Raw genomic sequence first — 14452 nt, forward strand, 5'->3', positions numbered from 1 at the left:
AGAAAGGGAAACTGAATAGCAAAAATGAAATAAAAAATTTATATAGGCATATTATATATCAAAATTTTCAGAAAAATATTTTCTACGACATGAACATTTTTCTAACGTCAAATAAGATCCACAAAAATTTGAGTAAATCAAACAGTGTTATTGGTGCAATAAAAACTCAATAAAATCATTTTAAAAACACCAAAATGATTTCAAATTAATTTTTCTCCAATTTTGTATTGTAGGGAATCATGTTACCCTATTTTCCATATATTTTATTTTTGGAGAAAAATAATTTGAATAAAACCCAAAAAACTCCAAATTGACAATAATTTCAAAAGGATTTTAAATTTTGATCGTTTTAAACTCCCAACTCATATCTCATATAATTTGAAGAACTCATTTTATCTTCTCTCATGAAAATCATTGAGTTGCTTGAAGTTTCTGAATTAAAAATATTACCAAATGAAATTCAAATCTTTTCAAAACCCTTTTCACTTATTTAAATGGAAGAAGTCATGTCATCTTCTCTCAAGGGTTTTGTATTTGAAAATAATTTGAATTCACGGAGATAAAAATGCAAAAGGTGAAAGTTTGGGAAAGTCCTTTTATTCCCTCTCATTTAACTTTCAAATTTTTTCAAATTTCACTCAATCAATCACACAACAATCAAACAATCAATCAATCTATCTATTTATTATAACATTCCAAAATTTAGAATTTTGGGATGTTACAAACCTACCACCCTTAAAATGAATCTCGTCCTCGATATTCGGAGAAGCTAGCAAGAAAGGTTAGGGTTTGGGGGTCTTCTCAAAATCCATCGATCATCACAGGGGTCTGGTGTGCTACCACCCTTAGAAGCATGGTTATGGTTCCATCGAAACTCATATACTTCATCCATATTGTTAACAGTGTCGGTCTTCTTAGATCTTCCGGATAATTCCTTATCTCGGCTCTTCCGGTAGTGGCATAACCTTTACGACAATTCTTCAGTCCTTTCATCTTGGTAAGGTTCTTCCATGACTGGGTCTTCTTAGCTGATGGGTATGGCGCCAATACTAAAAAACTATCGATATCTCATGGCGGTCATCGAATTATGGTTTCTCCTGCAGGGAATGGGTCTAGGCTTCTTTCTCACCGTATGACCTACGATTGGCAACAGCTGCCTTGTACAAGGGAAAATGATTATACCATTCTAAGGTTTAAACAAGGCTTAATATCGTTGTCTCTCTACTATAGGTAAGTCACTCAGATTTACCATCCGATATAGCAAGGCGAATAATAAGAGTAAGTCGGTATGGTGATCAATCCATCCCGCACCCAAATCATTACCTTGTATACGGTTTAGCGAATCTCGCATTCCAACACTCGGTCATCCTCACAAGCATTGCAGAATTTCTCTTGTCCATGAACTGCGTTCGGAATAATCCATTGATTCTGCAAGCCAAACAAACATCTATCGTTCCTTCACAACTCTTAGGTTTTGCGTTACTCCTATAAAATCGTCTGCCGATAAACGTCGTATCTTCCTCCAGGGTTTTTCCATCAGCAAGAATGTGATTGCTTCTTGGCAGGTCCTAGGGCCTGTGGGTTATGGCCCATCTCATCACTTGTAGTCCTTGAACTTATCATCGGGCAACTGATCATTATTCCAACTTCCAACTTCCTAGTATTCTTAAATCCATCCAATTGTACTGTCTTCCTTCCTTCTATTGGCACCAAACTAGGACATGATTACTCAGACTCATCATGGAATTTCCATTGATCCATATTTCCAACATCATACCTCCATTATATCCAATGGTAACTCATCTCTTCATCCTCATGGGATATCCCTCATACCGAGATAAAACTTATACTTATGAAGTCCATATTCCCCTTCGTGGAACATCATTATCCTTTCCAGGGTCAAGCGTCCTTACAGGGGAATATTGGCCATCTTTGCATGGCACTTCTTCAACTAGGAAACGTGAAACACATCATGAACTTCCGACAGTCCTTCGGGTGACTCTAACTTGTTGGCCACTTCTCCCGTACGCTCCAAAACTCGGTATGGTCCTACAATTCTCGGGGCTAACTTTCCCTTAACTCCAATTCGTTTAACTCCTCGCAGAGGGGACACACGAAGACATGCTCTATCTCCAATTTCATAGACTACCTCCTTGCGTTTTTTAGTCTTTATGACTCTTCTGCCTGGACTGAGCTATCTTCAGTCTATCTCGAATCAACTTAACATTCTCTTCTGACTCCTTGATCACATTTGGTCCAAACAACTGACGGTCTCCAACTTCATCCCACATACTCTTGGGGTATCACACATATCGAGACAAAACTCGTATTCATTTTGTTCGAAATCCACTCAGTGGAGTATCCTTATCTTTTCCAGGGGTCAACGGTTCTTACAGTGTACTACCACCCTTAAAATGCACAAATCTTCCATAGACCATATTTCTCATATCCTCAAAAATGGTCAAAATCCTTTTTCATAGAGTAACAACTCATAAAATCCCTATCAATACCAACGATGCTAACTTTATTTATTCTCCAATGATTACAATCTCTCGCTCTTCCATTACATGTCTCAACTCAACACCTTGATACAAAAGAGTTGTTCTCACTTCTACTACTATACTTTTCATGTCTCAACTCAACACCTTGATACAAAAGAGTTGTTCTCACTTCTACTACTATACAAAAGAGTTGTTCCATTACATGACTCAACAATTTATCACAAGTCTCCTTCTCTTTGGGACAATCTCTGGCAAAGTGCCCTGCTTCATTACAACGAAAACATATTACTTCTGACAGGTCTTGAGGTTTCCTTTTTGGGCTGGGCAACTGCTAAGGTAGTGCCCTGACTCCTTGCACCTGTAACAAGTGATATGACTCAGGTCCTTCCTGGAATCCAATCTGCTTCTCTTCCTGGACCTTTCCATGCCGATCATGGCTTCTATTTCTTGTGGGTCATATTCTATTTCCTCCGTCGGGAATTCTACTAGATCCCCATTCATACAATTCTGGGAGATGTGTCCTTCTTCTCCACATGAATAGCATGACTTGGTGCAGGGTTTAATTAGTTCTTCTTTGGGTGTGTCCTCCACCTCTTCCTTCATCACAGTTTCTTCTAAAATTTCCATGAGGGCTCCTTTCATTACTTCTTTCTTCTGCTGGATGGTTCGTTGTACCATGGGGTAAATGTGATACTGAGCAGGATAGTGGGTAGTCCCTTCACACAAGAAACAAGTAATCTGCCTAGTTGGGCATTCTTCAACTGGGTGACTTCCTTCACAATTTGGGCATTCATCCTTGTGTTCTTTATGGTTGTGTCCTATTTCTCCACAAAGCTTGCATGCACAAGGTTTCTTCATATACTTTCTAGAAGGCTTCAATTTCTGGGAAACGAACCGAGACTTTAGCAAAGTCAACTTAAAATCTTTCCAAGTGGTTACTCCTTGCCATCCATTAATGGTTTGGTACATCCTCCACCAAGTAGCAGCACCTCTTTCAAAGCACCAAAGAGCATGCTGGATCATATCCTTTCCAACTATAGGGTTATTCTTCATATGATCCTCCATGTTCTGAATTCATCGGTCCGTCTCCAATTGACTTATCGGTCCAGGAAAACATGAGTTCATCTCCATTCGTCCTCTATTGGGTCCATGGGTTTGGGGTGAGATAAGAGAGATAGAGAGGGATACACACAATGCAAACAATAGTTTTGAAAAGACAGATTTTTGTTGTGGCTGTCGGAGAAACATCAAACAAATGATAGCTCACAAACGTTGCATCTAACGTAGGCATATAATAGGGGTTGGGTCTTCTAAAGGTCAATATATCTTCAAAGTCATCAAGCTCTACGAGTCTTGTTCATGTCTCCGATGGCTTCTTTCGATCGTGCTTGTCCTTCTCAAGTTCTTTTGCCAGATCATCTCTATTGACACGAAGTCTCTCATGACGTCCTTCAATATTTCTAGAGTTGTGTTCCAAACTTCTGGGTTTCAACATCCTTGGCATGAGCCATGGTCCTACTGTCCTTCAGTTCCTGACAATTCTCCGGTATCTCGAGGTTGTAGCTCCTCCAGCTTGGCTACTTTCAGCTTTTGGTTCCTGAGTTCTTCACGAATGGCCTCCTTGTCAAATATGACTTCCTACAAGTCCATCTTAAACTTCTTGATGTATTACTCCAGATCCTGGTGATACACCGGCTAAGGTTAAAACTTCATCTTTTGCTGATAGGTGCTCCATCAGCCTTCTTCCATCCAATCCATTCTAAAGAAATGCATCCTTAACTCAGCATGGTGACAATAGCATCAACGGGCGATATCATCAGGGATAGCCATGTTTCTTCCCTTGTCATTGCCATGAGCTATCTTCCATAATTGATATCTCCTGCCTTAGGGTTTTCTTGACAAAACTTTGAGTTCTTATGCTCCATGTTCCGGTCTTTCTCCGATACACATTGATCTCGGGTATTGACAGCTTCAATAGTCTGCCAAGTTCCATAAGTGGTGCCTTCCTAGGTCATACAAATCTGAAAAATTCTACAGGGCCTTCAAATTCTCCTAGTCTTTGGAGTCTTCAACCATTGTACTTTCCATTATTATAATACACAGTAAAATCCTCTTCATTTCGAAGTGGTCTTAGTTGTCCGATATTTTGTACTTCTTGAAGTGGTCTCATCAGCCGAATCTTCGTGTGGTCAAAAGGGGAAAGGGATATGGTCTCACTAAAGGGAATATTTGAATAAGCTCAGAAGAGAAGAGAAGTAAAAGATCTTTTGAAAATGAAGTTGTAGAGAAAATCTTTCATATGGGCTTTCCAATCTCTAGGGTCACGTCCTAGAGTCAACATGTGCTTTGATACCATCTTGCAGCGACCCGACCCGAATGGATCAAGTCTCTGTGCTTAAGTGTCATCCCTGGATCGGTATGCTGACACACACACAGTACTCAAGGATTTATAACAGAGGTAAACCCCATGTAAAAGTAACGTAATTACTAATACCTCAATCCAAATAGCGGAAGTAACAAGGTTGTGGATTCCCATCAACACCAACGGCAAAGTTGAGTGTAGAAATCGTAACCCTAACATATCACTTACTCATCGTAAGATTTCCTGCAACATGAGACGTTGCAGCCACAAAGGGTCAGTACATTGAATGTACTGGCAAATTCACACCAGAGGATAATGATGAATAAAGGCTATCACTACATGCATATTTGGCTGGTGGAAAGGCTCTAGGGTTATAATGTTTTTGCGAAAAGCCAATTTTTCCCTACTGCAAAGGAATAAATTTTATTTAACTATCATGGTGGTTGTTGAACATTGAGAATGGTTGATAGCATTCTCAATCCCAAATAATAACATCATTAAAACCCAACAAAATTAATTAGAGTAACATGATGAGATTCACATGATAATCCAAGTACTAGATACTCAAGATGTCCATAACCGGGGACACGGCTAATCATGATTAGTTTATACACTCTGCAGAGGTTTGTGCACTTTTCCCCACAAGACTCGATCGCCTCCGTTTGATTTCTCGCACTACATGGTGTTTGAGAAACGGATGACCGAGACATAGTCTTTCAGAAGCGCCAGCACCTTACGATCGGGTAGACCGTTACACCTACTTTCCCCTACATCTGCTAGTCTACCACTGTAAGAGTTCACATGACTTAATCAACTATGCTAGAGCCCATAGTAGCTTGTGGCTGCACACGGAAGTTTCTAGTATGAATAATCTCATGATCCCTTTGAGCCTGGGTGGCGGTCCATAAAAAACAGGCAATCGCTAGAATACCCAGGTGCCTAAACAGGCAATCGCCGGAATACCCAGGTGCCTCAATCCACCCAGATGTGTGTTAAAGTTGCCACCTTAAGTAAACCATTAATTAACAATCTCACATCTGTCATGAATACTCTCAAACCCAATCCACGTCTACGAGCATAGCATGGCAATATAAGCATAACGTAAAAGTAACTCCCAAGGTTTGAATGCAAGGCAATAGGTTCCTACCTCATCAACTACTTCCCAATACCCACATGTTATCAATCCTACTCATGCAATGTTTGAGGGTGAAACTAATGCATAAAAACTGGGTATGAAGGGGATATGATCAAAGTGTGAACTTGCCTATACTGTTGATGAAGATGATTCGCACTCAAAACTCTTGATAGTTCTACTCGTCACACTCCGTTCAATCTATCATGAGCAAGCAATAGTAACCACACATAAGCAATCACTCAGAAGATCGGGAAGAACGAAGAAGACAGTTCGGAAAACATCAAAACCAAGCAAATAACTCTTGCAACATAAAACAATTTCTAACAGTACCAAAATTATGTCAATTTGGCCTTATCAGAAAGTTTAGGTCAAGAGCTTCGCTTTGCAAAAAGAATCAACTAAATCGGAGTTATAAAACTCAAGTTATGTTCAAAAGAAGTTTGAATATAAATCTGAACAAAATTTGAAATTTGAAATTTTCAAAAAGTTGATGTGGCAGGTTCACTGGATAGGTAAAAACAAGACGAAGCTATAGGCGTTGGTTTCATCTAATTTGGATAAACGAGTGAAAAGTTATGGCTATTTGAAAAATCAGGGCCAAGCTGTTTTACGGAAGAAAAATAGCTACGGCTAGGGCCTAATGTATAAATACGTAGACTAATTGATAATCTAATTATTTTATCATACTAGTCTAGAAATAATAAACTACGGAAGTATAAAGAAAAATACCTTTATAAGGCGGAGAAAAGATGACTTTGGAGAAAGGAGACAATTTTCAAAAGTCGCGCCGGAGAGGAGAAAAATATTTTTATCTAGCCAAACCAAAATATTGATTTAACCCAAATCAGATGATTTTTGGAGGCTCTATGGGTCTATATTTATAGTTAGAAAAAGAGTTTAGGGGTCATAGGCTAGGCAATGTGGGACTAAACGTAGACGAAAATATACGAAAGATGAAAAGAGACGGCTCGCATCGCATGGGCCTAAAGGCCTTCGGCCGGCCGCGTGCACGTTGCGGCTGCAGTTTTTCTTTTTTTTTAAACAAAATTCAGCCTAAAAATAATGAAAAGGCTGGCTCAGCCTGGCCCATGTAGTAGAGAAGAAACACTAAAATGATTGGGCGCCCGATGCCCCTATGCAGCGCACGCGGGCAACAAATAATTATGGCCGCACGTACATTTTTTTAAATAAAAACAGAAAGGGATTACTGGTGCAATAAAATCTACGTAAGTTTGAGTAAATCAAACAGTGTTATTGGTGCAATAAAAACTCAATAAAATCATTTTAAAAACAGCAAAATGATTTCAAATTAATTTTTATCCAATTTTGTATTGTAGGGAATCATGTTACCCTATTTTCCATATATTTTATTTTTGGAGAAAATAATTTGAATAAAACCCAAATAACTCCAAATTGACAATAATTTCAAAAGGATTTTAAATTTCGATCCTTTTAAACTCCCAACTCATATCTCATATAATTTGAAGAAGTCATTTTATCTTCTCTCATGAAAATCATTGAGTTGCTTGAAGTTTCTGAGTTAAAAATATTTCCAAATGAAATTTAAATCTTTTCAAAACCCTTTTCATTTATTTAAATGGAGGAAGTCATGTCATCTTCTCTCAATGGTCTTGTATTTGAAAAGAATTTGAATTCACGGAGATAAAAATGCAAAAGGTGAAAGTTTGGGAAAGTCCTTTTATTCCCTCTCATTTAACTTTAAAAAAGTTTCAAATTTCACTCAATCAATCACACAACAATCAAACAATCAATCAATCTATCTATTTATTATAACATTCCAAAATTTAGAATTTTGGGATGTTACAAGCCAGAGGCAGGCAATACAGATTCGGTCCACCTCTCAAGCCTCTAGAGAAGTTACCATACGAGAGGACCGTGGAAGAAAACGCGAAGATCGTGGAAAAATAAGTGAATGACTTCTTTGTAGGGGTGAAAGCAAAGAGACATCCACCTCCGGAGGAGAAGGTAGACCGGGTGAAAGCAAAGCGCACACTCGATGCCCTGAGGAAACCACCAAAGTCTCCGCCGAAAACCAACTATGAGCGCATTACTGCAAAGGTATATATCGAAGCGGAGCGGTCGGGAAATACTATCAGTGATCGAAGGTTAGCAAAACGACGAGTTGGGAAAAAATTGCCCAGCTCGGCGAACAAGAGGACCAATCGTGCCCCCCACTCAAGGTGTCTAGCGATATCGTCGCTAATGATCGGGGGATGGTGCCCGGTTATAGAGATCTTGAAGATTACCTGCCCGATGATGTACATTATGATTTCTTGGAGGTGGAAGAACACCAATACCATTACGGGAAGCATCTTGTCCAAGATGAAAAATCTCTAACAACGATGATGCGAAGATTCGATGATTGGTACATGGAAACCTGCAGAGAGTCTGGGGGGATGAATACTTTGTATCTGAGAGTTAAAGAGGAGCACAAACTTGTTGGAATTGATTTGTTGACTGTTCCATTTGAGGAGTTCTTCCAGTGGTTCAATCAAAAGGACCTCGACAAATTAATGGTCACTTGCTACTGTCTGTAAGTAATACTTCTGTTATTAAGTCTCTATATATAGCTCAGCCCTTTCATTGCATGTATATATGATTATCCTCATTATATTATGCAGATTGAAGATCGTCGAGTGCAGAAAAGCAGAAATGTATGATATCGGGTTCATTAAGACAAATCTCATAGATAAATTTGAGGTTGAAAAGAACGCCGATGATGCTGAGGCCAACTTGCTCAAATCATTGATAGTAAATCAAGACAAAGATAAAATACTCTTTCCTTACAACTTCGAGTGAGTGTTATTGTCTTGTGCATATTCGGTTTCCCTTATTACTCGAGCCAGGTTATAGTAATGTAATTGATGAGTTATGCATGCGTGCGCAACTTCCACTATATTCTCATGGAGATTAAGCTTGAGCAGGGACTAGTAATTGTCTTAGACTCGAGACGAAAATCTCCCGAGACCTATGCAGACATGACTAAAATGCTCGAGAAGTAAGTTCAATCGATCATTATCGCACCATATCGGCAACTTTTTGTTCATTTCCTGATATCAAGTAATTGTTTTCTTTGTCTCGCAGGGTTTGGAAAGTATTCACCGCACAAGCTCCGGGACTGCCGGGTGAGCTGCGATGGACATACCCGAAAGTAAGTAGTACTAGCTAGCTAGTTTTGCGCATCTTGATCCCGTTGATTCTAGCGACTTTCATCAATGCCATTTATAATGCTTCATTATCAGTTTGATTGACCTCTATTTCTCGTAAAGTGCTTGTGGCAGGAACAAGGGAATCATTTCTGTGGATACTACGTGTGCGAGTTCATCTACAACGCGACTTGCAAAGATAAGCGGGGCTACTCTAAAAGACAATTTGATGTGCGTAAGCAATAATATTCACAATTTCATTTTATTACACCATCATTTCTGTTGAGTTACATTCATATATATGTATTAACCCCCTTCTTCAAATTAGACGTGGGAGATGCGGAATGAACTCCTACCAGAAGATCGCATGAAAGCAATTCAAGAGGAATTAGCGGGATTCCTTCTTGAGCACGTCATCAATAAAGCCGGAGAATACCATGTGGAACTTGATTTCAGATGCTAGGGGATTGTAACAGATCTTACATATTGTATATGTATGTAGCCAGTAGCGTCGGATAGATAATACGAAAATTTGTTGTTCGACCAATCTCTCGGAGAAGGAGAGGTCGATCACTTCTCTTGGTATGCATGACGAACTTCTGTACTTAATGGTTTCCTTCATTTTCTTACTAGCTAGCGTGTCGAGGGCCTCTCTATACGTATAGTACGTAGCGTCGACCAAGCACGGAGATAAGAGAGGACACTTCTCTCTATTAATTAATTAGCTACCTAACACAATATATGAAACACCTTAATTAACCATACAAAAAACCCAAATCCACCCCCCTTTCAGAAAAAAACAAAAACCCTAGCCCCTGAACAGCTGACGCGTGGATGCCTATTGGTCCCGGTTGGTGCCACCAACCGGGACTAAAGGCCCTCCTGCCTAGGCTCGCCACAGCGGCCACGTGGAGGCCCATCTGTCCAGGTTCATATAAGAACCGGGACTAAAGGCCAAGGGCATTAATAACGACCCTTTAGTCCCGGTTCCGCAACCGGGACAGATGTGCCTTATGAACCGGGACAAATGGCCCTTTTTCTACTAGTGGAATACCAAATTCACATGACTACTAATAGCAAGACTTCTCCCATGTCCTCAGGAACAAACATAACTACTCACAAAGCATATTCATGTTCATAATCAGAGAGGTATTAATATGCATAATGGATCTGAACATATGATCTTCCACCAAGTAAACCAACTAGCGTCAACTACAAGGAGTAATCAACACTACTAGCAACCCACAGGTACCAATCTGAGGTTTGGATACAAAGATTGGATACAAGAGATGAACTAGGGTTTGAGATGAGATGGTGCTGGTGAAGATGTTGATGGAGATTGACCCCCTCACGATGAGAGGACCATTGGTGATGACAATGGTGATGATTTCCCCATCCCGGAGGGAAGTTTCCCCAGCAGAACAGCTCCGCCAGAGCCCTAGATTGGTTCCACCAAGGTTCCGCCTTGTGGCAGCAGAGTCTTGTCCCGAAAGCTGACTTATGATTTTTTCCTCGACGAAAGACTCCATATAGCAGAAGATGGGCATCGGAGGGCAACCAGGGGGGCCCACGAGGCAGGGGGCGCGCCGAGGGGGGTAGGGCACGCCCCCACCCTCGTGGCCAGGGTGTGGCCCCCCTCTGGAACTTCTTGTGATCAGTATTTTTTTATATATTCTGGAAATAGCTTCCGTGAAGTTTCAGGAATTTTGGAGCTATGCAGAATAGGTCTCTAATATTTGCTCCTTTTCCAGCCCAGAATCTTAGCTGCCGGCATTCTCCCTCTTTATGTAAACCTTATAAAATAAGAGAGAATAGGCATAAGTATTGTGACATAATGTGTAATAACAGCCCATAATGCAACAAATATCGATATAAAGGCATGATGCAAAATGGACGTATCAAGCACAGCTAGGTGCCAAACCCGCTGCAAGAGCAATACCAGATGTTATGAACGTCTGCCAAAGCAAAGCTGATGACTACTCGATAGTTCAGTGTGCCATGCTTTACGCCTTAGAACCAGGACTTCAACGACGTTTTGAACATCATGGAGCATATGAGATGTTTCAAGAGTTGAAGTTAATATTTCAAGCAAATGCCCAAGATTGAGAGATATGAAGTCTCCAATAAGTTCTATAGCTGCAAAATGTAGGAGAATAGTTTTGTGAGTGAACATATACTCAGAATGTCTGGGTACCACAACCACTTGACTCAACAGGGAGTTAATTTTCCTGATGATAGTGTCATTGACAGAGTTCTTCAATCATTGCCACCAAGCTAAAAAAGCTTCATGATGAACTATAATATGCAAGAGATGGATAAGACAATTCCCGAGCTCTTCGCAATGCTGAAAGCTGCGGAGGTAGAAATCAAGAAGGATCATCAAGTGTTGATGGTCAACAAGACCACCCGTTTCAAGAAAAAGGGCAAAGGGAAGAAGGGGAACTTCTAGAAGAACAACAACCAATTTGCTGCTCAAGTGAAGAAACCCAAGTCTGCACCTAAGCCTGAGACTGAGTGCTTCTATTGCAAAGGGACTGGTCACTGGAAGCGGAACTTCCCCAAGTATTTGGCGAAGAAGAAGGATGGCAAAGTGAAAGATATATTTGATATACATATTATTGCTGTGTACTTAACTAATCCTCACAATAGCGCCTGGTTATTTGATACTGGTTTTGTTGCTAATATTTGCAACTCGAAACAGGGGCTATGGATTAAGCGAAGATTGGCTAAGGATGAGGTGACGATGCACATGGGAAATGGTTCCAAAGTCGATGTGATCGCCGTCGGCACGCTACCTCTACATCTACCTTCAGGATTAGTTTTAGACCTAAATAATTGTTATTTGGTGCCAGCGTTGAGCATGAACATTATATCTGGATCTTGTTTGATGCGAGACGGTTATTCATTTAAATCAGAGAATAATGGTTGTTCTATTTATATGAGTAATATCTTTTATGGTCCTGCACCCTTGATGAGTGGTCTATTTTACTAAATCTTGATAGTAGTGATACACATGTTCATAGTATTGAAGCCAAAAGATATAAGTTTAATAATGATAGTGCAACTTATTTGTGGCACTGCCGTTTAGGTCATATTGGTGTAAAATGCATGAAGAAACTCCATGGTGATGGACTTTTGGAATCACTTGATGATGAATCACTTGATGCTTGCGAACCATGCCTCATGGGCAAGATAACTAAGACTCCGTTCTCCGGAACAATGGAGCGAGCAACAAACTTGTTGGAAATAATACATACTGATGTATGCGGTATGATGAGTGTTGATGCTCGCGGCAGGTATCTTTATTTTCTTAAATTCACAGATTATTTGAGCAGATATGGGTATATCTACTTGATGAAACATAAGTCTGAAACATTTGAAAAGTTCAAAGAATTTCAGAGTGAAGTGGAAAATCATCGTAACAAGAAAATAAAGTTTCTACGATCTGATAGTGGAGGAGAATATTTGAGTTACGAGTTTGGTCTTCATTTGAAACAATGCGGAATAGTTTCGCAACTCACGCCACCCGGAACACCACAGCGTAATGGTGTGGCCGAACGTCGTAGTCGTGCTTTACTAGATATGGTACGATCTATGATGTCTCTTACTGATTTACCACTATCGTTTTGGGGTTATGCTTTAGAGACAGCTACATTCACGTTAAATAAGGCACCATCTAAATCTGTTGAGAGAACACCTTATGAACCGTGGTTCGGCAAGAAACCCAAGTTGTCATTTCTTGTAGTTTGGGGCTGCGATGCTTATGTGAAAAAGCATCAACTTGATAAGCTCGAACCCAAATCGGAGAAATGTGTCTTCATAGGATACCCAAAAGAGATTGTTGGGTACACCTTCTATCACAGATCCGAAGGCAAGATATTCATTGCTAAGAATGGATCCTTTCTAGAGAAGGAGTTTATCTCTAAAGAAGTGACTGGGAGGAAAGTAGAACCTGATGAGGTAATTGTACCTTCTCGCAAGTTGGAAAGTAGTACATCACAGAAGTCTGTTCCAGTGATTCCTACACCAACTAGTGAGGAAGATAATGATGATGATCATGAAACTTCAGATCAAGTTACTACCGAACCTCATAGGTCAACCAGAATAAGATCCGCACTAGAGTGGTACGGTAATCCTGTTCTGGAGGTCATGTTACTTGACCATGACGAGCCTACGAACTATGAGGAAGCGATGATGAGCCCAGATTCTGCAAAATGGCTTGAGGCCACGAAATCTGAGATGAGATCCATGTATGAGAACAAAGTATGTACTTTGGTTGACTTGACCGATGATCGGCAAGCCATAGAGATTAAATGGATCTTCAAGAAGAGGACTGACGCTGACGGTAAAGTTACTGTCTACAAAGCTCGACTTGTTGTGAAAGGTTTTCGACAAGTTCAAGGAGTTGACTACGATGAAACCTTCTCACCCATAGCGATGCTTAAGTCCGTCCGAATCATGTTAGTAATTGCTGCATTTTATGATTATGAAATTTGGCAAATGGATGTCAAAATTGCATTCCTTAATGGATATCTTAAAGAAGAGTTGTATATGATGCAACCAGAAGGTTTTTTGATCCAAAAGTTGCTAACAAAGTGTGTAAGCTCCAACGATCTATTTATGGACTAGTGCAAGCATCTCGGAGTTGCAATATACGCTTTGATAGTGTGATCAAATCATATAGTTTTATATAGACTTTTGGAGAAGTCTGTATTTACACGAAAGTGAGTGGGAGCCCTGTAGCATTTCTGATATTATATGTGGATGACAGATTGTTGATGGGAAATGATACTGAATTTCGGAATAGCATAAAAGGATACTTGAATAAGAATTTTTTAATGAAAGACCTCGGTGAAGCTGCTTATATATTGGGCATCAAGATCTATAGAGATAGATCAAGATGCTTAATTGGACTTTCACAAAGCACATACCTTGATAACGTTTTGAAGAAGTTCAAAATGGATCAAGCAAAGATAGGGTTCTTGCCTATGTTACAAGGTGTGGAGTTGAGTCAGACTCAATGCCCGACCACTGCAGAAGATAGATAGAAAATGAAAGTCATTCCCTATGCTTCAGCCATAGGTTCTATCATGTATGCGATGTTGTGTACCAGACCTGATGTGTGCCTTGCTATTAGTTTAGCAGGGAGGTACCAATGTAATCTAGGAGTGGATCGCTAGACAGTGGTCAAGAACATCCTGAAATACCTGAAAAGGACTAAGGATATGTTTCTCGTTTATGGAGGTGACAAAGAGCTCGTCGTAAATGGTTACGTCGATGCAAGCTT

The sequence above is a fragment of the Triticum urartu genome, chromosome 3 (assembly GCF_003073215.2).
Source record: "Triticum urartu cultivar G1812 chromosome 3, Tu2.1, whole genome shotgun sequence".
NCBI classification, from domain to species: domain Eukaryota; kingdom Viridiplantae; phylum Streptophyta; class Magnoliopsida; order Poales; family Poaceae; genus Triticum; species Triticum urartu.